The sequence below is a fragment of the Balaenoptera borealis genome (genome assembly GCF_965194805.1).
Source record: "Balaenoptera borealis genome assembly, contig: HAP1_SCAFFOLD_877, whole genome shotgun sequence".
NCBI lineage: Eukaryota > Metazoa > Chordata > Mammalia > Artiodactyla > Balaenopteridae > Balaenoptera > Balaenoptera borealis.
In genome coordinates this window covers 31,326-56,692 of record NW_028123326.1, presented here as the reverse complement: position 1 = coordinate 56,692, position 25,367 = coordinate 31,326, and the positions used below count along the sequence as shown (strand labels likewise).

The 25,367-nt window shown below is 36.7% G+C and overlaps 1 long non-coding RNA gene across 6 annotated transcripts in view; it reads right to left on the bottom strand.

Moving 5' to 3' along the window:
- Positions 1 to 22,202, bottom strand: part of LOC309621689 — a 277,714-nt gene extending 255,512 nt beyond the window's left edge. Inside the window, exons 1-3 of one of the 6 annotated variants that reach the window (XR_014240164.1) lie at positions 19,400 to 19,586; positions 13,440 to 13,594; positions 12,796 to 12,830 (exon numbers count right to left, since the gene is read on the bottom strand). This is a non-coding gene — a long non-coding RNA (uncharacterized lncRNA). Of the gene's footprint in view, positions 1 to 12,795; positions 12,831 to 13,439; positions 13,595 to 19,399 lie in introns of all 6 variants that reach the window. The other 5 variants (XR_014240160.1, XR_014240161.1, XR_014240162.1 and 2 more) reach the window with 5 other exon arrangements.
- Between the last annotated feature and the right edge of the window lie 3,165 nt (positions 22,203 to 25,367).

Below are 25,367 nucleotides of genomic sequence, written 5' to 3'. Positions count from 1 at the left end.
AACTATACTGAAAACCATGCTTCTATAGAGAAGTTCCTCACAGCTATCTGAGAGGCTGTCTTCCAGGCTGTAGTCCTCATTTTGGCTGGAATAAAACATTTCTCTATTATTATTATAGATTTTTTATTATTTCTGTCAACAGTGGGAAGGCTGAGAATACAATGTTACAGATGTCAACAGGGTTCAAATGCCAAATGTTAAGTAGCTTTCCCTTCCCTAAGGGAAATGGGAAACTATTAAGAGTTTTCACTGAACAGGTAATAAAGTATGGTTTATATTTTTAAGATTTATATTTAAAAATAAATTTTAAATTTTGACTGCAATATAGATTGGAAGTAGACAGGCAAACAGATTAAGATGTCATTGCAATCATTCAGGTTAAGAGGAATAACTGACCTGGAATTGTGACAATTTGGGTAGAATGTAAATATAGAATCCAAAATTATCTAGGAGGTGGAGTTGACTGGAATTGGTAAGTGAATGGATGTTGGAAGAGATGAAGATGCTTAGGATAGCTGTTGGTGCCATTTAATGAAGTAAAAACCACCATAAAATAAGTTGATTTAATGAAGAAATTTGATGAATTTTATTTTGGACTGTTGAGTTTGACTTGCTTTCATGATAACCATTTGGAGGCGGCCCTAGTAAAAGAAAGATAAAGGAAGGAAAGAAAGAAGGAAGGAAGGCAAGCCAAATTCAGGTGAATATAGTTTATGACCAGTGATCAGTAAGAGATCAAGAGGTGAGATATTATGACTGGATGAATTCGAGCACTACAACAGAAAATATGGTTTAAAAATTGGGATTTAATTATTTATCATTTCAAATTCATCAATCTTGTGGATTGACAAAGGCAACCTTACCAGGATTATAAAAGAGGGTAGCATAAGTGGAGGAGAGAAGTAAGGTTTTTCTTGTAAGCCTAGGTAGGCTAGGTTGTAAATGGTGATATAGAAATTTAAGTAAATAAGAGAATTCCTCTTCAAGCCATGATAAAATAACAAAGAATAGACTTAACTTTTGACTTCAAACAACAGGAGAACTGGGCAAAATCAAACTATTGACTCCAAAACATTGGGAACGTGATGTGATACTCCTTGGCAGAAAGGAAATAAACATTATTAGCTCTACAATCACCTAAACTTTCTGGCTGGAACAATTTTCAGAAGCAGAAGAATGTGAGCAGACCCACTCACTTTACTGAGTTAAGGAGGAAGAGATTACAGCTCCAGAGGCTGAGACAGTAGGAAATTATGGGGCAGAATTTGAATAAATGCTAGAGCTTGCTCTGAATCCAGTCTGTCTGGTTCCAGGCAGAGCCTGTGCTCTAGTTACTCTGCTCTGCTCTCTTTCTCTAGGTTACACAATATAGACCAATCTATCATTTGTCAGTTATTTCACCCCAGAAGGCCATACTTACTGCTTTCTGGTCTATTGCTCACCTCCCAAATCCAGCCCCTCATTACATCCAAATGTTTACAATTATGCACATCTTAAGCCCATTTTGGGTCAAGAGGTCTAATTTCTTATTAGGTCCACACTTCAATGATATCAAAGATTAACATCTCCAGAAGCATCCAGCTGTACCCTGCCATTAATTTACTAAAAAAGTGCATGCAAGAGAAAGGAAATTTAAGGAAAGTAATATATATGATAGACCCCACAGTTCCTGAGCTCTCCTATTGGAGAGCAAACTTTTAATATGAAAAATTAAGTAGATCATCCCTTGATTTGTTGAGCATAATAAAGCTTATTGAAACTAATCAAATGACATTTTTTCTTAGGAAGGTCTTTCTGATATATAGCATTGGAAACTTACTTCATTGTTCATGATCATTAAGGCTTAATTTAATTTAATTCTATTTATTTTAATATTCAAACCTTTATTAGCTTCTGACACCGGTCAACCCCACTCCTGGGAGCAGTTCCCTCCTATACTTGTAAGATCATTTAATATGTACTTCGTAAGGAAGTCTGCATTTAGACTCAGGTTTGTTTGCTTGATTAATTTGGTGAACTTAAAGACATTGCTTAGTCAAAATTCAAACAACACATGGATTCTAAATTGCTCCAAGGTAAATTCTCAATTCTATACAATTTGCTGATTTTTAAAGGGGGGAAAAAAAAGATTTTCTAACTTTTCTCCAATTGTTTCCAAGGACAATTGACAATTTAATGCTATCATTTACATGTAGGCCAAAACATGATTTGTTCCTGTCTCCTTTTCATTTAATTCAACTTAAAAAAAAAAATGTATTGATGGCCCACAATGAGCCAGGTTTTATTTCACTTTCCAAAGATACTTTAGTGAATCAAACAAAGATGCCTGCCTTTGTGGAGCTTATATTCTAGAAGCGATGGGGCAGCAGATAATGATAAACATGGACACATAAATGATATTTTACATTAAAAGGCCATGAGCCTTATGGAATGAAAGAACAAGGAAAGGGTTTTCAATTGTAGGCGGGGCCTGGGGGTGGATTCTACTTTTACTTAGGCTGGTATGGGTAGACCTCCTTTTGGTGATAGTTGAGCCAAAAATTTGAAGAAGTGAGGGACTTCACCCATGAAGCTATTTGGGGAAAATTGACCCATTCAGAGTCAGAGCAAAATCCTAAATGTGGAACTTGTCTGGTATGTTTGGAGAAAGCTATGAAGCTAGTGTCACCGGAGAAGCAGAAGGTGAACCGGAGCTCCCGCTGCATCTCAGTGATGTGAGATGTCTGAGAACTAAGGGAGGGGTAATCATGTGGGGCTTTTAAGTCATTTTGAAGAGTTTGGTTTATATTCAGAGTGAAATGGGAGCTAATTTAGAAAGACTGAACTTCTGTTTGTTAATGACAATTCTGGCTACCATATAGAGAAGTTGTGGGAGAGGAACTGGGGTCAAATCAGGTCACCTAATGATGAGGCGCTTCCTGTAATTCAGACAGGGAGTGACAGAAAATATAGCCAATCCAAATAAGTACATCTATTTCAGGAAACACCCTGAAGCATCTTTGAATAGGACACTATCTAGTTTACACACCAGTCACATCCGATATTCAAAGGATTTTATCAAGTTATCACTTTAAGTTAAGTTTGGGAACACACATTCACTCCTCTTCTGTGGAGAATGGCTTTTGGCAAGATATTTTTAGTGCCATAACCACATTTCAGTGTGAATTCTTTGGTGTGCAGATTATATAAAATGCTTTGACGTATACTATATCAGTACACAGTAAAATCAAAGAGGAGAACTAAGCAGGGCTTAATTCATAGGCCTAGTGTTGCAAACTTCTTTCCCTTTGTCCCTCTGAAATCTGCTTCTCAGAGTTAGACACAATAGGTTGAGCAACAAGCAAGGATTAGGTATGGTTCACATATGATTCCAGAGTTGGTTTATAATCTTGAATGAGAATTGAAAAGTCAAAACCCCTTTACTACAATTCCTTTTCATGTGACTCTTGGGCATGCCATGTTTAAGAGGTACTGTGTCCCACATCCCTTTAGAAATACTAAGTATTTATCTAACTGCCATTCTCCTAGCTCTTTCTAGTCATGGTTCCAAACTGAGCCATGATTTTGAACCATCATTCAACATTTTAACGAGTATGTATTTATGTATCTAGTAGGTTTGGCCAGCCTGGCATTTTCATATGGATTCCCACATATACAGTTTAGGAAGATTACACACATTAAAATGGTTCTTCCTTCCAAAAGTCCCTGTTATATTTACTATAGAGAAAAAAAATTGGATGATCATTTTAACCCTTGCTAATGTTTTTTACAAGATTACAAAAAGTTTTATCTAATAAATAACATAAAATATGTTTTATAAAATATAGATAAATTTTACAAAATATATACAGAGGTTGTATTAGTAATTAATAATTAGTAAATAATTAATAACCAATACAAAACCAATCAGGGGGTTGCTGCTCAGATACACAATTATGAGGATAAAAACAGAACCAAAACAAACATCACTGGAATACAGACCCCCCTCAGCTCCACCACTAACTAATAGTAGGGATTGTCCTTAAGGACCTCCTGCCTCCCTCTTGCTGTCAGAATCCATTGTTAGCGACACCCTTTCTCTCTCATCCCTCCACACGTGTACAAAACTCCCAGTACAACTGTATTTAGCTGTGTTCTTTCTCATATCAGGTAAAAAGTAATATGCAAATAAACATGTAATCAAAGAGGTGAGTTATTTGTCAAATCTTGTGAGTTGCAAGGTCTTCTTAGTATGAAAGCTAAGGAGAAATTCAATGTTTATATTAGAAAAAAAATGAATTTAATTATGAAATGTAATCAGCACTCATATTCTGTGTGCCTGCTCCTTGAAAAAAGTTTTGCTAAGTCATGCCTTCAATTTCAAGACCTTACAGTTCATTGGAATGAGGAACTATGAATAGATATGTGCACATCACTAACTCCAGTATAAGACACTGGGAGAGAAGAGCTGGAAGGTAGCACTATAATGCCCTAGATTGCACTAGACATTAGATCTTTACCCATAGGATACCCATTTCATTTTACTAAATGGCTCTCTATAAACCTAGTGAAATGAATGATTTGCCAGATATTGTAAAGAGGGTAGAACTACAGGATTTTATAGTGTAGGTTCAAACTCTTTGCCTGACTCTCATACTTTATAAGCTAGTCTCTTGCAGCCTTAACACAATGATGTTAAAAGCAAAGCAGCTACAAATTCCCTACCGTCCTGTGCCCCCGTATCTCCAACCAGGAGTCGCTGAGAGGACAGAGCAAAGCGTCACCCTGCTGAATAGCAATTACTGCTTCTGTAATACCTATAATAACTGGCCCTAGTTTATAAAATTGAAACAAATTGCTTACAAGTAATTATTCTCAAGCAACATAAATAGTTTAAAGCTATTGCATCTGAAAAGTTAATTACCCTGAGTGCAACTCAGCATAATTTTCTTTTATAAAATATTTTATATTAAAAACCAGGCTGTTCACTAATGTCAGACAAAGGATTGTTCCCTTTGTGACAAGTTCACTTTTAATTTGCTTTTATTAATTATTTACTGATCCTATTCATAAAGAAAAACTGGAAATATATTACATAGCCTTTTATTTTTGGACATTGAGATATATTTAGAACTAAAGAGGAAATGAAGGAAGTAAATGTTCTTGTAATTCTTCACTCTCTGGCCGCTTCTATTCCAGAGACAGGAACAGCCCCCAAGACCACACTGTGAATTAGTCTGAGAATATCAACTGGGCTCAGAAACTTCCTCTCCCCCACCCTCCAGCAAAACACATTTTATAACCAATCTTAACGAGCTGCAGTCTAGTGACTGTCAGTGGTCATACCAACAAAGCTGACAAATTAATTTACCTTAAAGCATAGTTAAGTGGTAATAGCAGTGCTGTTTTCTCAGAGAATGTTTGCATGTCAGTAGGGACTCCAGGTTACCCCAAAGGAATTGACAATTAATAGTGAAGCTATACAAATGGCACTGATCAGAAATACGTATACAAATGGGACAGTATTAAGGTATATATATTTTTTCTACATATATTTGCTCCTACAATTTCAATTAGATAATGATTTTCTGTTTTCTTTCTCAATGGACATTTGTTGTAGGAAAGCAGAAAAAAGCAGCTTAAAGCCAAAGACTTTTCCAGTATTTTATAAAATCTGAAATTGAATAAAGAGGTAGGTGTTCCACATTAGAAATAAAGAGGATGATAACTTTGGGAAAGACAAGCCAACAACTGGCTGGTTTTCCCCAAGGATGAAAGCAGGTTGGAAGAACCTGAGGATTGTGAGAGTCATGAGCTGACCTCCACCTGTTTGTGGGGAGGAGGCTGGGGGTGAGCTCGGGCTTATGGAAAAGGATGGAACTGAGCAGTGTGGACGCTGGATCCCCACCCAGGAGCATCTGTATTGACCTAGTTCCTGAGCACGGCCCAGAAGCAACAGAGCTAATGGGAATGTGTCCTATAATACCTTGGGGCCATGTAAACATGTAAAGCACTGCGTTGTGCTGGAGTGGAAGTGTGCGCCCCAGTAACTGAGTTTAAATTGTACTTCTCCCATTCCCAGTAACTCTATTTGTGCATCCACACTCCAATCTCTCAGCTTCTGTCTTTCTAGGTGTCTCCTTGAGCACTATACACCACAGCAGATGCAAAGCAGGGTGTGATACATCTTTCTGGGGCATCAAGTTTTTTTTGTTTTTTTTTAAAAGTATTTATTTATCTATTTATGGCTGTGTTGGGTCTTAGTTTCTGTGCTAGGGCTTTCTCTAGTTGTGGCAAGCGGGGGCCACTCTTCATCGCGGTGCGCGGGCCTCTCACTGTCGTGGCCTCTCTTGTTGCGGAGCACAGGCTCCAGATGCACAGGCTCAGTAATTGTGGCTCACGGGCCCAGCTGCTCCGCGGCACATGGGATCTTCCCAGACCAGGGCTCGAACCCGTGTCCCCTGCATTGGCGGGCAGATTCTCAACCACTGCGCCACCAGGGAAGCCCGAGCATCAAGTTTATTAACTAGAATTGGAAGAACCAAGGAGTCCTTGGAACAAGAACTATCCCCCTCCCCCACCAACACGGAAGACAGAAGAGTGGGGGAGGGGAGACGTGACCCAGGAATGACAGTCCAGTCTCTGAAGTTTCACCCAGGTGGGGGTTGAGGGGCAGACCTGCAGCCACGGTGGCCTCGCTTTCGGTCGCCCGGGCTGCTCCGGACCATCCTCTGAGCTGGCCAGGGTCTTGGATACGATGCTTCTGAAGGCCGCGCAGAGAACACCCTCATCTTCCACTGGACCGGGCCCCAGGGAGCACGGCGGCCTGACCTTCCTGCCTCGGTCATGCATGGGGTTCACATGGGCTCACTTTATTATGACGCCTCTTGCTGGGCAGCTTGCAACAAAGATGTTTCAAAACAAAGTTCCAGATTCTCCTAGCCACCCCTTGCTTTTTCTGGCTGTGGCCAGAGGGAGTGGATGAGGACACACTCTCAGGCTGCCCAGTGTGGGAGGACCCTCCAGTGTTGGACACACCCGGGGGGCAGCTGGTTCCCTCTGGGGCTCCAATCCTGCTGCTGGTGGAGGGGGATGTCCCAGTGCCACACTGGGGGGCTGGGCTGGGGGTGGCAGTCCTCGCCTCCAGGCTGGGTGGGGGACAGGCAGACTCACCGGTCTTCTGCTCCGCCTGCTGGTCTTCCTGCAGCTGCACGTTTTCTCCCTGGTAGAGCCACCTGCTTTTCAGGGGGGACACCACAGGGCTTGGAGAAGGCTCAAGTTCACTGCCGCTGAGGTCCCCGCGACAGAAGGGCCTCACAGTTACGATGGAGGCCCCTACCTGGGGTTTCTTGGCGCTCACACTGCCTGTTCCAGCATCCTGGATCTGGTCGCAAGTCAAGCCCGGAGTCGTCACCGTTGTCACCTTCAGGTCCTCTTCACAGGGTGGCTGGAGTGGCTCCTTCTGGCCCATGTTTAACCAAGCATGACTCATGAGGTCAGGTAAGGTGCCTCTGTCACTGGGGTTGAGGGCAATCATTTTTTGTAATAGATCCCTTATCTCCAAAGACAGATAAGGTGGGATGTGGTACTTCCCTTTTAGGACTTGCTTCCGCAGCTCCTGGTAGTCTTTTCCCCAAAAGGGCTGGCACCCAGTTACCATGGCGTAGAGCACTACTCCCAGGCTCCACACGTCCACCGCAGGGCCGCTGTAGCTCTGCCCCAGGAAGATTTCCGGGGCACAGTAAGGGGGTGTGCCGCAGATTGTGTCCATTTGTCCAGAGTCATCACACTTGTTGCTGAAGCCAAAGTCTGTAAGTTTGATATTCATGTTGGAATCAAAGAGGATGTTCTCTGGCTTCAGGTCCCGATGCACGATGCCCCTCTGGTGGCAGTGCTGCAGGGCGGAGAGCAGCTGCTGGAATGGGCCTCGGGCCTCCACCTCTGTCATACGGCCATGGATCTTCAAATAGTGGTACATGTCCCCCCCACTGAGGTACTCCATCACCAGAATAAATGCCTCCTCTGTGTTAATCGCCCCCAGCAGTTTTACAATATTGGGGTGATTCAGGAGCTTCATACCGCACACTTCCCGGAAAAGTGCCTGGACACTTGCGACGCTCTGACGCCTTTTCTTAATCACCTTGAGAGCCACCTGTGTCCCGGTCAGAATGTGCCGCGCCAACTTCACTTTACCGAAGGTGCCTTCACCAATGGTGCGGAGGATCTCAAAGCCATCAATATGAGCCTCCTTGTCAGCAGAGTTGGCTGTGAGGCCCTGCATCATGGTGACCTGCTAACTACACTGACTGACAGCACTACCTAGAACGCTAACTACGCTAACTAACAATGCTAACTGTACTAACAGTGCTAAGTGTGCTGTCTCTACTAACAACGCTAACTACGCTAACTGTACCAACAGCGCTAACTAGCACTAACTACACTAACTATGCTAATCAAGTATTAACTACACCAGCTATGCTAACTATACCAACAGTACTGACTATGCTAACTGTACTAATCTAGCAATACTAACTAAAATTAAGATACAAATGAGAAAAAGAAGAAAGGAAGAAAAGAAAGCAGAAGAAATGGAAAAGAAACACCAAAAAATTGAGAAGAAAAAATTTAAAACTAAAAGAAATGATAAAGAGAGAAAAATGAGAAAAAGGCAAAGAAGAAAGAAAAATGAGAAAGATAAAAAAGAGTAGAGAAAAGAGAAAAATAAATCAACAAAATGGCAGAAACAAGGAAAAAACAAGCTAACTGTAGGTCCAAGGCCGTCAGGTCACCAAAAGCAGCTTCCTGGGCTCTAAGGACCAAAAACCTGGGCCCAGCTGCCCCTTTTACAGGGCTCTGTGAAGTACATCACAGTGGTGCACTCTGAGGTCAGAGCAAGAAATGGACGCATCACAGCTGGGGGTAAACCACAGGGGTTTTCTCACTTCTTGAGTTCAAGGCCCCTTTACACTTAGGAAAAAGGATCCCAAAGAAATTTTTCTTTACGTGTGTTATTAGATATTGGTATTCACTTTGTTATAAATTAAAATCTGTAGGATACTTCAGTGGCCTTTTTATTTCTCGTTTGAAAATCTGTAATAATTTTAAAGACCTCATAATGTCTACACTTGAAATATTCAATTCCTTTTCCTTAAATTCTGGTCTCAAAATAATGTTACAACTTAACTGACTTCACGATACTATACAAAATGTTCTGCTGCATAAGACACGATAAGGTACATTATGAAAGTTCTATGAAGCTGAGAGAAGATTTGCCAGGAAGGTCATGAGCAGATTTCTCATCAGGAGCCTCGGAGGCCAGATGGCATGGCTCAATGTACTTCAAGTGTTGAAGGAAAGAAACCATCAACCAAGAATCCTATATCTAGCAAAACTTTCCTTCGAAAATGAGGGAGAAATCAAGACATTCCCAGTTAATCAAGAGTTCTTAACCACCAGACCCGCCTGCCACAGGGAGTTCTTCAGGTTGGAGTCAAGGACCCTGCACAGTAGCTCAAAGCCTTATGAAGAAATAAAGACCTCTGGCAAAAGTAGATAGACGGGCGATGAGAAAAGCTAATCCTGTTGTAACTTTGGTTTGTAGCTCCACTTTTTGTTTTCTATTTGATTTAAGAGACTAATATATAATAAAACACACCACACACATAGAGATCAAAAAAAAAAATCTATACCTAAAGCTATTACTAGAATTAAAAAATTTCACACATCTTATTAATATATACACTTGATGAAAAAAGCGTTGAAAATCAGCATCAATATTGATATAACTATTTAGGAATTTAGATTACATGTTCCCCTATGTAATTCAATTAATATTTGGGAGAAAATTAGGAGATAAAAATTCTTTGAAATCTTAACATTTCATTATAAAAATAACCTTAATAATTACATAAATGAAGTAGAACTTTGGTGTGTAGATTTCTATCTACATATACATAGAAAATTATGAAATATATACAAACATGTACACACAGAATGGCCTTTACATATTCTATGAAAAATTCGTTCCCACCAACTAATGTATCACGGAAAAAAATTTCCAGAGGAGATATAGATAGATAGATAGATAGATAGACAGACAGACATGGATATATGTATCTATGTTTGCCTCTATAGACCCTTACGAGTAGTTGACATTATGGATGGTTCTACTAATTGACTCTTCTCAAATTTCTCCATGTAAGTTTGAGATAAACATGTAGGACAGCTTTCTTACCATGTGGGTAGTAAATGGGAGCAACAAGGACTATTGAAGGAGAACACAGCACATTGCTGCGTTAGTCTACTGAATATACTAAAAGGAGAAATTGAACCATCCCATGTCAATCCTTGGGGATTAAGCAGAAGAACAAGGTGTTTACGTTACTCAAGTTTCAAACAAGCGAACAAACACCTCAGCACTTCCAGGTAACTACATTTCCACAAAAACTCCTATGAACATGCCAATAAGTCCAGAGCATCAAGAACTATGGCTAAAGAGGCCTTATGAGGCACTCAAAGACCTCACTTAGCCTAGAGTAAGTGGTTATACAGACTAATCCTTCTGTAACCCAAGTGAGGGGTGGAGAAGAAGCACTTCCTCATAGCATACGGCAGTGGTGATGGACAGAGAATATGCAAGGAATGAACTCTTAATACTGGCATCTTGTAGGCACACAGAGTACATAGATCATAGGAACAATGAGAAAAGAAACCTTTAGTTCCTTTAATTGGCTGAATTCATTAGAGGCTAGTATGGTTTAGACAAAAAAAAAAAAAAAAAAAAAGAGGCTCTTTCTAGCACAAGAGTTGGAAGATTGGTGGCCTATTTCAGTAGTTCTTATATAATCCAAACTCAGGTGAACAAGTGTTAGAGACAATATACTTTTATTATTATCAATCTTTGTAGGAGAGGCATAAACCCAGTCTGATTATATTTGAAAAAAAACTACTGTGATAATACTTCCCTTCCATGTGTTGGAGTATAATCTGCCATAATATATTTGGAGAAAATCTGGAATTTATCATATTCACAGTGAAAAAAAGAACAATCTGCCAGGGATTGGGGAGGGGAGGAGGGAAGGATGAACAGCTAGAGCAGACAGGATTTTTAGGGCAGTAAAACTATTCCACATGATGTGGTGGTAATGGTGGGTACATAACATCATGCCTTTGACAAAACCCACAGAACTGTAGATCACAAAGAATGTGAGCCCTTAAAATAACTGACTTTATTTTATAACAATGTATCAATGTAGGTTCAATTTTAACGTGCTTACCACACCAAGGCAAGATGTTAATAATGAGGGCAAGGGAAGGAGTGGGAGGGGGAGTATATGGGAACTCTGAACATGCTGCTCAAGTTTTCTGCAAGCTCAAAACTATTCTAAAAATAAATTCCAATAATTCAAAAAATGTAAAGGGAATAAGAAAGGCATATTAAGTTAATACTAAACTAAAAACTTTGGAGTAGGCATATTAATTTCAACAAAGCTGATTTAAGAATCAGCTTGGGACACCTGGAAACAAAGGGCAGGGTTAGCCCCTACAGCCAGTGCTGCTTTACAAGATTTGGACTAAACACATAACTGAGTCTTTTGCTCCATGTGGGAGTGAAGAAAAGTGTAGGAGGGGCCTTGCCTCCAGCCTTACAGTGAGCTCCCTGAGGGGTTGTTCTCTATCTTGTTTCACACTGAGACTGTTTATTGGTGACATTCTTTCTGGGTCAAAACCATTCCAGTGGGGGTAAGCTGAGACGAAGTGAGAGAGTGTCATTGACATATAGACACTACCAAATGTAAAATAGATAGCTGGTGGGAAGCAGCCGCATAGCACAGGGAGATCAGCTCGGTGCTTTGTGACCACCTAGAGGGGTGGGATGGGGAGGGTGGGAGGGAGGGAGATGCAAGAGGGAAGAGAAATGGGAACATATTGTATATGTATAACTGATTCACTTTGTTATAAAGCAGAAGCTAACACAGTATTGTAAGGCAATTATACTTCAATAAAGATGTTTAAAAAAAAAAAAAAATGTTAAAAAAAAAAATTTTTAATTAAAACTACCAAGGAAAAGGTGGGACATTACATATTAATAAAAGTATCAATTCTCCAAAAAGACATAAAACTCCTAAAGTTGTGGAATCTGACATCAAGCTTTCAATATATGTGAAGCAAAAACTGATAGATCAAGTAGGTACAGAATCAGTAAGGATAGACTTGACCTGGACAGTAATAGCAATCAAACTAATATAATTGGCATTTATAGAATACTCCACTCAACAACAATAAAATATACATTTTTCTCAAACTCATGTGGATCACAGAGAAGAGTCTCAAGAGGAATTTTAAAAAGCAATTATATAGAAATAAAAATTTAAAAAAAATTGTAGATACAGAGAAAGCAGTGCTGAGAGGAAAATTAAGTGCATATATTCAGAAAGAAGAAAGATCTATAATCAGTAATCTGAGCTCCACCTCAGGAAACTAGAGAATGAAGAACAATTTAATATTAGTGTAAGCAGAAAGTAAAAAGAAATAATACATATGTGAGCATAAGTTATTGAAACTGAAAACTTTAGTAGAGAAAATCAATGAAACCAAAAACTTCTTTGAAAAGACCAGCAAAACTGATAAACCTCTAGCCAGGTTAACAGAAAAAGAAAAGAAAAGAAAAAATAATTACCAATATCAGAAATTAAAGAGACGTCATCCTGACCTGTTTCATGAATGTTAAAAAGGCAGTAAAGAACAACAAGCAGAACTCTATAATTTAGATGAAACAGAATGATTTTTTCACAGACACAAATGCTTAAAAGTTACACAAGGAGAGACAGGTCATCTGATCAGGCCCATATCTATTAAAAAAAAATTGTATCAATAATCAAAAACCTTCCAAAAAAGAAACCTTCAGTTCAGATAGTCACCGGTGAATTTTACCAAATCAAAAGAAACGGTGCCAATTACCACATTCCCTTCCAGAAAACAGAAGCTGAGGAAACTCATTCTATGAGGTCAGCATTACCATAATACCAAAACCAGACACAAGCATTACGTGAAATAAAAATATTTATATATCATGTTAAGAAGTTGAAAACTTTCTCACTAAAATCCAGAAAAAAGGAAAGATATTCTCTTTTACTCTTCCTACTCTCCGTTTTACTGAGATTTTTAGCTAGTACGTTAAAACAAGAAAGAAAAAAAAAGAGAAAGTATTTGGCTTGGAAAGGATTAAATAAAGCTGTCTATACTTGCAGATGACATGATTGTCTCTGCAGAAAAATATAATTTTGGAAAATTATGGAAATAATAAAGGACTATAACAAGGTCACAGGATTCATGGTTTAGTATATATTCTTGTGTATATGCTGTACATACATATATATGTATTTTGTATATATACCGTACATATAAATATAAACACACATACATTTAATAAGTCAATGAAATTTGAAATTAAAACATACCATGTTGGGCTTCCCTGGTGGTGCAGTGGTTGAGAATCTGCCTGCCAATGCAGGGGACACGGGTTCGAGCCCTGGTCTGGGAAGATCCCACGTGCCGCGGAGCAACTGGGCCCGTGAGCCACAACTACTGAGCCTGCGCGTCTGGAGCCTGTGCCCTGCAACAAGAGAGGCCGCGATAGTGAGAGGCCCGCGCACCGCGATGAAGAGTGGCCCCCGCTTGCCGCAACTAGAGAAAGCCCTCGCACAGAAACAAAAACCCACCACAGCCAAAAATAAATAAAATAAATAAATAAAATAAATTTCTAGTTAATATTAAAAACAAAAAAAAACATACCATGTATATTGTACCATAAAGATGAAGTACTTAAATATAAATCTAACAAAATATGTATAGGAACTATATGTGCAAAACTATAAAATGCTGATAAAAGAAACCAAAGATTAAATAAATCAAGAGTTATTCTGTGTATACTGACTGGAAAAATCAATATTATTAAGATGTTTATTCTTCTTAACTGTATCTATATATTCCATGCAATTCCAATCAAAAATCCAGTGAGCTATTTTCTTGATATTGACACACTAATATCAAGTTAATGTGGAAAGGAGAAAGACCTAAAATTGCCAAAACAATAATAGAAGATTAACAGCATAGCTGTAGTGCTAACAATTCCTGATTTCAAGAATTACTATAAAGCTACAGTAATCAAGAGAGCATGATATTGGCTCAAGAATAGACACATAGATCAATTAAACCATATAAACAGCCCAGAAGGAGATGCACAGAAATGCAGTCAACTGGTATTTCACAAGGGACAAAGACAATCAAGAGAGAAATAGATGAATGGATAAACAAAGTGTGGTACATTCAAACAGTGCAATATTATTCAATGAAGAAAAATAAATGAACTAAAATGCCATGAAAGGATATGGATGAATATTAAATGTATAGGGTAAAATGAAAGAAGCCAGTAGCAGAAGTCTACATACTGAATTATTCCACTTATATGACATCTGGAAATGACAGAACCTATAGGCATGGTAAATCAGTAATGGCCAGTAGATTAAAGAAGGGCTAGAAATGATGATGAAACACAGGGAATATGTTCAGCGTTTCAAAACAATGCTGTATACTTTCATTGCAGATACATGACACTAAGCATTTGTAAAATTCCATAGAGCTTTACAGCTCAAATAGTAAATATTAATATAAACAAATTTAAAAAAATCATTTAAGAGGTCAGGGGAATCCAGGATGGGTGCAGAATGTAACTCGGGGCTGGGTATATGGGAACTGTCTGTATTACCCTTTCAATTTTTCTATAAATCTAAAATCTTTTCTAAAAACAAAAACTTATTTTTAAAAAATTCTGCAAGACACAAATAGAATACATTCAAAGAAAGTCACATCATAGTCAAACATCATAAATGAAAATAATATTTAACCAGAAAATAAAAAGATACATTATATTCTGGCACAACAATAAGAAGAATGAGAGCTAACATCATCAGAAACAAGTGAAGCCAGAGATAATAAAATCATATATTTAATGAAATTATAGGAAAAATGTGTAACCCCCAAATTTTATATCTACTAATAATTTTGTCCCAAAATTAAGGTTAAATAATGAAATTTTCAAATAAACAAGAACAGGCAGAATTTGTTGCTAGCTGAACCAGACTGCAAGGAATACTGTTGATAGCGCTTCAGATAAGACAAAGAAAACCAAACCAAACCAAAACAAACAAACAAAAATGAGCACAAATTTACTGATGTACGTATCTGCAGGAAGAAATGAAGATCACCGGAAAGGGAAATTGTGAATTTAACTATAAAATAATATTTATAAAATATATTAAATAGTTACTAACTCTTTAAAGAAAAAACTACACTGCGGATACATAACACATAATAGAAGGAGAATGAGTGACAACTAAAGTACAAAGGACAAAACAACAATACATGGTATTTTACTTACAATAATGGCTAATGGGCATAATTTAAGTCACTTTGAAAAGTGAAAGATTAAAAAGCTGAATTTAGAAAATAACCAGTAATAACACAAAGCAACATACATTTAAAACATTGACAGAATTAACAGGAGCTACAGAAAAATATACAATGAACCACAGCTATTTCAAATAGGATTTTCTCATAATTAAAAACAAAAAAATCAGTAATGCTATAAAAGCTTTATTTTTTATTGAAGTAAAATTGATGTATACCATTATAAAAGTTTCCGGTGTGCAACACTGTAATTCAATACACAACGGGATCATCATCAAAAGTGTAGTTATCATCCATCACCACAGAGTCGATCCCTTTTACCCATTTTGCCCACCTCTCAACCCCTTCTCCTCTGCTATATCTGTTCTAGATATAAAAGTTTTAAACTATATTATTATCTAACTTACCTAACAGAAATTTATAGAATACTACATCTGGCAGCTAAAATACATAGTCTTTGGGGCTATAAAACAAGTCTCAATAAGTCACAAAGGATCATATGTTCTGTGAACATACATAAATGAATAAGTGTTTTCGCGAAGAATAATGAGATAATCTTATGTGTTTGAGAATTAGCAGTACGTGTCTAAATTAACACTTCTTTAAAAAAATGCAATGGGAATTTAAAATATATTATTGACAGTATGGAAATAGAAATTTCCCTTATCAAAACTTATATGATTGAGGCAAAACAGTCTTTGGATATACTTTATCATTTAAATATGAAAGTTTAAAAAATCAATAAGCTAAGCCTCCATCTCAAGATTCTAAAAAGGAAAAAGGAAAATTTAAAACCCAGAGGAAGAAGAAGGATAAAAAGTAGAATGATGAGAACAAAGATCAAAGATATAAAATAGAGAAAAATAACAAAGCCATAAGCTTTAATCTTTGAAAGTTTAATAAAATTGATAAACTCTGTAGTAGTAGAATAATACCCCCTCCCAAGTTGTAAAAGTGTTATTTCCCAGAACCTGGGAATATGTTCCCTTACATGGCAAAGAGACATTGCAGATGCAGTTAAGTTAGGATCTCCATAGGGTTTCCTGAATTACCCTGGTGAGCCAGTGTAATCACAAAGGTCCTTATTTTGAAAAAGAGTAGACGAGGGAAGCAGAAGTGTCGGAGTCAGAAAAGGAGATGTGACAGTGGAAGCAAAGTGAGAATGATTTCATTTCAGGCTGTAAGTATGGAAGGGGGCCAGTGGCTGAGGATTGGGGAGAGCCTCTAGAAGCTGAGAAAGGCAAGAAAATGGATTCCCAGAATGTGCAGAAGGAATGGGGTCCTGTAAACATTTTAACTGTAGCTTAGTTGGACCTATTTTGAACTGTGATCTCCAGAACTGTAAAATAATAAATTTGTGGTGTTTTAAGTCACTAAGATTGTGTTAATTTGTTACAGCAGCAACAGGAAACTAAGAGAAACCCTTAGCAAGACTGATAAAAAAATGTAAAGTACACACAAATTAACGTTAACTGAAAGCAATATAGTGGTGCCAATACACATATTTTCAAATTAAAGGAGAATAAGAGAATAGTGTATTTCCTTCTTGATTTTCAATACTGTATTTAGCAGAAACCAACTTTATTTATTAGCATAAGGACATAGGGGCGACAATGAAAAACAACAATCATAAGGAGAAAAAAGAAAAGAAAACAAAATGTACTATTTAATTGATTGTAAATGGATTAAAAAATCATCCATTTTTAATTTGCTGTTTGTTAACTTTTTTTTTTTTAACATCTTTATTGGAGTATAATTCCTTTACAGTGTTGTGTTAGTTTCTGCTGTATATCAAAGTGAATCAGCTATACATATACATATAGCCCCAGATGCCCTCCCTCTTGCCTCTCCCTTCCCCCGTCCCTATCCCACCCCTCTAGGTGGTCACAAAGCACGGAGCTGATCTCCCTGTGCTTGAGTATCCTTTTAAAACAGCAAGATGTCCGGATCCTAATATCAATAAAACAAATTAGGACAATAAATGACTCCATTAAAATAAATCTGTTGCCCATAAATTTTCTAGCAATTAATATAAATCAACTTTATTATAAATTGTATAGTACACTCCTGCCAAATTGAGAACTATATATTTTATTTCCATCTGTATTTTGAAGTGTGAATACTAGAAAACTAGCTTTAATAAAAGCTCAATTAATCTAAGTAATAATGCCTAAATATCTCTTGGTGTGAAGGGTCTTGAAACACATGATTTTCCATCCCAATGCCAGTTTTGTCTAATCATCTTATGGGCAAAATTTATGTCATATTTTTGCTTTGAAAAATCTATTTGGAACAAAGAAAACTATAGTTAGGCAACAAGTCCTGTATTGTTGAAAATTAGCAACTGTTATCACAACAACAACAATAAAATGTACTTTGACTCCAATGTAATTATGTACTTAATTTTTCTCTTTTTTAATTTTCAAGAACCATTTTTTATTAAACCCATATAAGAAAATTTACTTATCGGTGTTATTTATATTTAATTTACAAGAAGACTGAAGCAACAGTTATGTCACTATTATATATTGCTTAAATTTTTTCACTGATTTTATGTTAGAGTTATTTGGAAAGTTTATAGTCCTTAAATTTCGATTAATGTCCTCACATTTTGTTGCATGTGTGCTCAGTTCTCCCAAAAATTATTTGAACTTGACCACTCTGAATATAAAGCTGGCATTCAAGTCAATCAAAAAATTACTTATGTCTCTGGTGAAATGTCTATTTACGTCTTCCGCCCATTTTTTAATTGGATTGTTTGTTTTTTTTGATATTGAGCTGCACGAGCTGTTTGTATATTTAGGAGATTGATCCTTTATCTATTGTTTCACTGGCAAATATTTTCTCTCCCATTCTGAGGGTTGTCTTTTCATCTTATTTATGGTTTCCTTTGCTGTGCAAAAGCTTTTAAGTTTAATTAGGTCCCAGAAGACATACAGATGGCCAAGAGGCACACAAAAAGATGCTCAACATCACTAATTATTAGAGAAATGCAAGTCAAAACTACAGTGAGGTGATACCTCACACCGGTCAGAATGGCCATTATCAAAAAATCTAGAAACAATAAATGCTGGAAAGGGTGTGGTGAAAAGGGAACCCTCCTGCACTGTTGGTGGGAATGTAAGTTGATACAACTATGGAGAACAGTGTGGAGGTTCCTTAAAAAACTAAAACTAGAACTACCATATGACCCAGCAATCCCACTACTGGGCATATACCCTGAGAAAAGCATAATTCAAAAAAGAGACATGTACCACAGTGTTCACTGCAGCACTATTTACAATAACCAGGACATAGAACTAACCTAGATGGATAAAGAAGATGTGGCACCTATATACAATGGAATATTACTCAGTCATAAAAGGAAACGAAACTGAGTTATTTGTAGTGAGGTGGATGGACCTAGAGTCTGTCATACAGAGTGAAGTAAGTCAGATAAAGAAAAACAAATACGTATGCTAACGCATATATGGAATAGATTCCATATATGCAATCTAAAAAAAAAAAAAATGGTACTGATGAACCTAGTGGCAGGGCAGGAATAAAGATGTAGACATAGAGAATGGACTTGAGGATATTGGGTGGGAAGGGAAAGCTGGGGCGAACTGAGAGTAGCATTGACATACATACATTACCAAATGTAAAACAGTTAGCTAGCGGGAAGAAGCAGCACAGCACAGGGAGATCAGCTCGGTGCTTTGCGATGACCTAGAGGGGTGGGATAGGGAGGATGGGAGGGAGGCTCAAGAGGGATATGGGGATATATGTATGCATATGGCTGATTCACTTTGTTGTACAGCAGAAACTAACACAGTATTGTGAAGCAATTATACTCCAATAAAGATCTATTTAAAAATTACTTAGGATTTAAGTGAAATTCATTAAGACTAAGTACTTAATGAAAATTAGCAAGGTCTTTTATCTCTCTTTAGAAACAAATATCCATTTTTACCTTTACTTGATATATCTGAAGTAACATATATAGATTTGCCTTTGAATATTACATTTCTTCCATCTGGTCCACTACTATTTTGGAAAGCTTGGTCCTTTCTGAGTGAGAAACATAAGATTTGAAATGATTAAGGTCCATTTATAACATTACTATTTGCTTAAATTTTATATCATTATCTGTCATTATTGAGTAGAATGCATCACCCCTGAAGGAGGCATATGAGTCTAATGGTAAAAATATAAGGATGAGGCATATATTTAGGTCATGGATAACTCAGCAGGTAATGAAGAACGGAGTAGGCATTTAAAATCCCCTACATCTGAAAATCTTGTAAGCCAAAAGATGATTCTTAAACTACAGAAAATGTTATGTGTTTATCTAATTGCTGGATATTGTTTCTTGTTTTCTTTCATAAAGATGCATGGTACTGCTATTGGGGAAATTAAATTTACTTAGACCGCATGAAATCGTAAAATAAAACAGTACTAATTATTACTAATACTAATACTATGAGAAGAAGAAGGAGAAGAAGGAGAGGAAGAGGGGAAAATTCAATTGTAATAATTTCCATTTTTAAGTATTTTATGTCCCAAGCTCTCTGCTATGTGGTATATGTGAATTAACTTATTAAATCATCTCACCAGACTTGTGGGTAAGTACTACACTATATAAGATTCTTTTGCCTGAAAAAAATAGAAAATCCCAATTCAGTAAGAAAAATGTATTACCTCATATAGCAAAGACTCTAAAGGTCAGGCACCCCCAGGGTTGTTTAATTCAGTGGCTGAATGATGTCATCAAGAACCCAGCTTTTTGCGTTATTTTCTGACCTGCCCTCCTCAGCACCTTTGTTCTCAGCCTTCCTCCCTTCATGAGAGTAAAATGGTTATGACTCTGTGTGTAAACATGAGAACGTGTAGTAGAAAATGTGGGTAACTCTTCTTGTGTGAGTTTTCTTTTTTAAAGGGGAAACTTTCCCCAGGCTCTTTCCAGCAGACTTCTCCAAATGTAAATGAAGATGAATACAAATTTAACCATGATTAAAATATATTTTTTATCTTTAGGGTAGGATCAAAGTTTCATAATCATCCCTAGATCTATCACTGGCAAAGAGAAAAAGATTTTAATGATCAGCTTAGAGTACGCAGGATTTAACAGTGAGTCCTATGGGAGAGAATTAAAAACATGAACAAAATAACCAAGTAGGGAGATTGAAAGTGAGGTAGGCAACCACTTATGTCTGCTACAGATATTATCTTTACTTTCTATATAATCAAACAAGGGATAAAAGAAATGGTGAGATTAACATTATTGGGACAGGAAGTTGCAGAATATGAATTCAATGACACGTTGAAGGGTTGGAGAGATTTAGTAGCTTGTTCCAATAAGACAATGCACAGTAATGTGTTAGAGGAGGAAAAAATCAAAGAAAGACATTTCTCTGGACTTAAGAAGGTGATGTCTGTGCCAGAATTCATATCATTAAGTTATTTTCTGGACCAGACATTTATTTCAGAGATCTAACTAATATTTTTACTGTCTTTTTTTTTTTTTTTCTATTTGAGGTAAGAGATTCTAGAGCATATTTGAATGTTGATGTGATGATCCAATACACAGGAAGAGATTAATGAAACAGAGAAAATCAAGTAACGGCAGGAGAAATTTCTTTCATAAGTCACTAGTAGAGGATAACAAGAATAATTACTGAGAGATTTAAAAGAAAGAAAGCCCTTCCAATGTTTGAGAAGAATGAGAAAACATGGATATACTCAGTAAAGTCTGGAAAATTATTCATAGAAGACAATGCAGCCAGGGTTTTAGTTCACATCCTCATTATTATCCTCAATTTTTAATTTTTCATCTTTATTCACCTCTTTATTCTTCACATGTTTCTCCTCATATACTAACTATTAATGTTCAAGTTCCTGATAAAAATTAAAATACTATTCTGGGGAAAATGTTACTAGAAATCTTTATACACTTACACAAACCTTAGAACTCAAGCACATCATAATGAAAACATGAACTAAGACAAATATATAGTGCTTGAATGGCATCAAATTTTATTGTGTTAAACTGTGTAAAACTTTCCTATAAAAAAATGTAAAGGTTTATATTAAGAAGTCAGAGTGCCATTGTACTTTAATCAGGCGCTCATCTAAATGGAAATGAGCAAGACTAATTTTGTAGAATTTAGATGCTGAGCTGAACCAAACTTATTATAAAAGAACTGGTGAACCTATCACAGCAAAGGTAAGTAACTATCTTATAAAGTAAATTCATCTATAATGCAATAAAAAGATGTATTAAATCCAAGGATGAGAGATTTGTTGCTGCCCTTGAACATACATTCAAATAGCTTTAAAAAAATCTGCCTGAAGGCCCCCCCAGGTGTGTGGTTAGACCAGGAGTATAGGGGGGAACTGAAGCCTTAAAGCCCACTTAAAGCCAACAAAAGATCAGAAAGAAAAATTAAGGAAACAATCCTATTTACCATCACATCAAAAGAAATAAAATACCTAAGAACAAACTTACCTAAGGAGACAAAAGAACTGTACTCTGAACACCATAAGATGCTGATTAAAGAAATTAAACATGACACAAACAGTTGGAATGATATACCATGTTCTTGGACTGGAAGAATCAATATTGTTAAAATGATCATATAACCCAAGACAATCCACAGATTCGACGCAATCCCTATCAAATGACCAATGGCATTTTTCACAGAACTAGAACAAAAAAATTTTTAATTTGTATGAAAACACAAAGACCCCTATTAGCCACACCAACTTTAAGAAAGAAAAACCAAGCTGGAGGTAACAGACTTCGTGACTTCAGACCATGCTACAAAGTTACAGTCGTGAAAACAACATGGTACTGGCACAAAACAGAAATATAGATCAATGGAACAGGAAAGAGAGCCCCGAAGTAGACCCAACCACCTATGGTCAATTAATCTATGACAACAAAGGCAAGAATATGCAGTAGAGAAAAGACAGCCTCTTCAATACGTGGTGCTGGGAAAACTGGACAGCTACATGTAAAAGAATGAAATTGAACATTCTTTAACATCATACGCAAAAATAATCTTAAAATGAGTTAAAGACCTAAATGTAAGAATGGATACTATAAAACTCCTAGAGGAAAACATAGGCAGAAGACACTTTGACATAAATTGTAGCAAAATCTTTTTGGAACCACCTCCTAGAGCAATGAAAATGGAAACAAAAATTAACAAATGGGACTTAGTTAAACTGAAAATCTTTTGCACAGCAAAGGAAACCATAAACAAAACGAAAAGAGCCTACAGAATGGGAAAAAATATTTGCAAACGATGGAACCCATGAGGGATTAAACTCTAAAATATACAAACAGCTCACACAGCTCAATATAAAAAGAAAAACTCAATGAAAAAAATTGCAGAAGGTCTAAATAGACATTTCTCCCAAGAAGACATAGAGATGGCCAACAGGCACATGAAAGGATGCTCAAATCGCTAATTATTAGAGAAAGGTAAATCAAAACTACAATGAGGAACCACCTCGCACCAGTGAGAATGGCCATAATCAAAAGGTCTACAAACAATACATGCTGGAGAGGGTGTGGAGAAAAGGGAACCCTCTTACACGGTTGGTGGGAATGTAAAATGGTACAGCCACTATGCAGAACAGTATGGAGGTTCCTTAAACAACTAAAAATAGAACTACCATATGATCCAGCAATCCCACTTCTGGGCACATATCTGGAGAAAACCATAATTCAAAAAGATGCATGCACCCCAGTGTTCACTGCAGCACTATTTACAATAGCCAGGACATGGAAGCAGCCTGAATATCTATCGACAGATGAATGGACAAAGAAGATGTCGTATATATATATATATATATATATGTGTATATATATGTATATATATATATATACACATATATATATATATATATATAAAAATATATAAAACGGAACACTACTGAAAAAGATGAAATAATGCCATTTTCAGCAACATGGATGGAACTAGAGTTAATCATACTAAGTGAAGTTAAGTCAGACAGAGAAAGACAAATACCATATGATATCACTAGAGTGTGGAACTTAAAAAAAGAAAAAATGATACACATGAACTTATTTACCAAACAGAAACCAACTCACAGATAAAGAAAACAAACTTATGGTTACCAAAGGGGAAAACAAACTTATGGTTACCAAAGGGGAAATGTGGGGGGGAGGAATAAATTATGAAGTTGGGAGTAACATATACATACTACTATATATAAAATAGATAAACAACAAGGACCTATGTATAGTACAAAGAACGATACTCAATATTTTGTAATAAACTGTATTACCAAAAAAATGTTACTCTGCTACACTTGTAACTCACACAACACTGTAAATTAACTATACTCCAATAAAAAAAAACTGCCTGAAATTAAAAATAGTAATAATACTTTAAAAAAATCTGTAGCCATGATTCTTTATGAAATGTAAAAAGTGACCAATATTTTTGTATCATTGTTAATTACATATATATTTTTTGCTCTATTTCTTTGATGTGATTTGGAAACTTCAGACAAGGATATTCATCCCCTCAATGCTTAGTCTAATGTATAAATAGACCTACTATAATCAATCTTTCAGGTAACATAAACATACAGGTCTACTCGTGTATAATTAATTTTCAAAAATAACACTTTCTAAATACAGACATAGAGGAAATATTTACAGGGAATTTTCATTATAAAGAAAAACTCAAATTACAATTTTAAACAGACCACTGAGCAAATCATTTTGAAATACTTGATCAGGTATTTAGAGGTTACTATAACAATAATCAGATCTTCCTCAAATACAGTAGTATATATGTCTCTATATATCTATACATATATATATATATATATATATTATATTAAAAAACTTTAAAGTAATTTTTCCCACCCCAATGGATAGTGTATATCTCCAACCCAGTTAAATCTTACCCTCTTTCAACAAAAATTAAACAAAAAAATGTTTGTGGTTTCTAACACCTTGTCTTCAAAACAAAACAACAACCAAAAAAACAGAAACAAAACAAAAAATAAAAGCAATGTACCTACTAGTTATGTCAGGGTCATTAAAACCCCAGGGAGTCCAAAACCCCAAGGGGCACGTCTGGATGGAAGCTGCCTCCCTTTGCCGGAAGCTCCAAATTACAAAAATATCAGGTGCAAAGATTTTCCTTGACTGCTGGAAGATTTGAGCATTGTAAATTAGACCACAGAGTTCCAATAAACCTTAACTGGAAAAAAAATGTCTAGCACACTCTAGTGAATCTTGGTCTCTATTTTGATGATTCATCTAGTGAGTCATATTCCTGGAAAGATTCTCTAGGGTCCCACAAAGGCTCATGCTTATTGTCCAAGGCTAGAACTCTTATGCACAGTCACATCCAGTCTCTGTTTTGAGGGTCTGCCACTGTGCCTGGGTGGCTGGTGCTGCAAAGACTCAAAACATAACCACAGAGGAATAATCTAGACAAACCAACAGGTCCTGGAGATATTTCTGGATCTCAAATAAAGATGCCCTCTTGCTTCCTCGTGAGTTCCCCTCTGAGGTCTTTGGAGCCTTTAATGTGAGCGGACTTCATTCTGGACAATCTATAAAGAGGTTCTAATCATGTTTTTCGTCCAAAGAGAAGATACCAGGTTCATAATCTGTGATAACATCATCCCCTCCTCTCAAGGAGTATCTGCAACAGGATGCAACACTATCTGTTCTAGCTATTGCCACCACTGTTGTAACTTTTTCTGGGGCAAAAAGATCCCTAATCCCTTTCAGTCAGCATCACTGAGAAGGGGCCAGGCCATGGAAAAGTCTGAAAAAGAATGGTAATCCAAAAGATAGTTTGCATTTTCTCCTAGACACAAAAATACTAGTGACTTCTCTACCAATTGATACAGGAATACTTCTTCCTGTCTTCTAAGTATTCCAC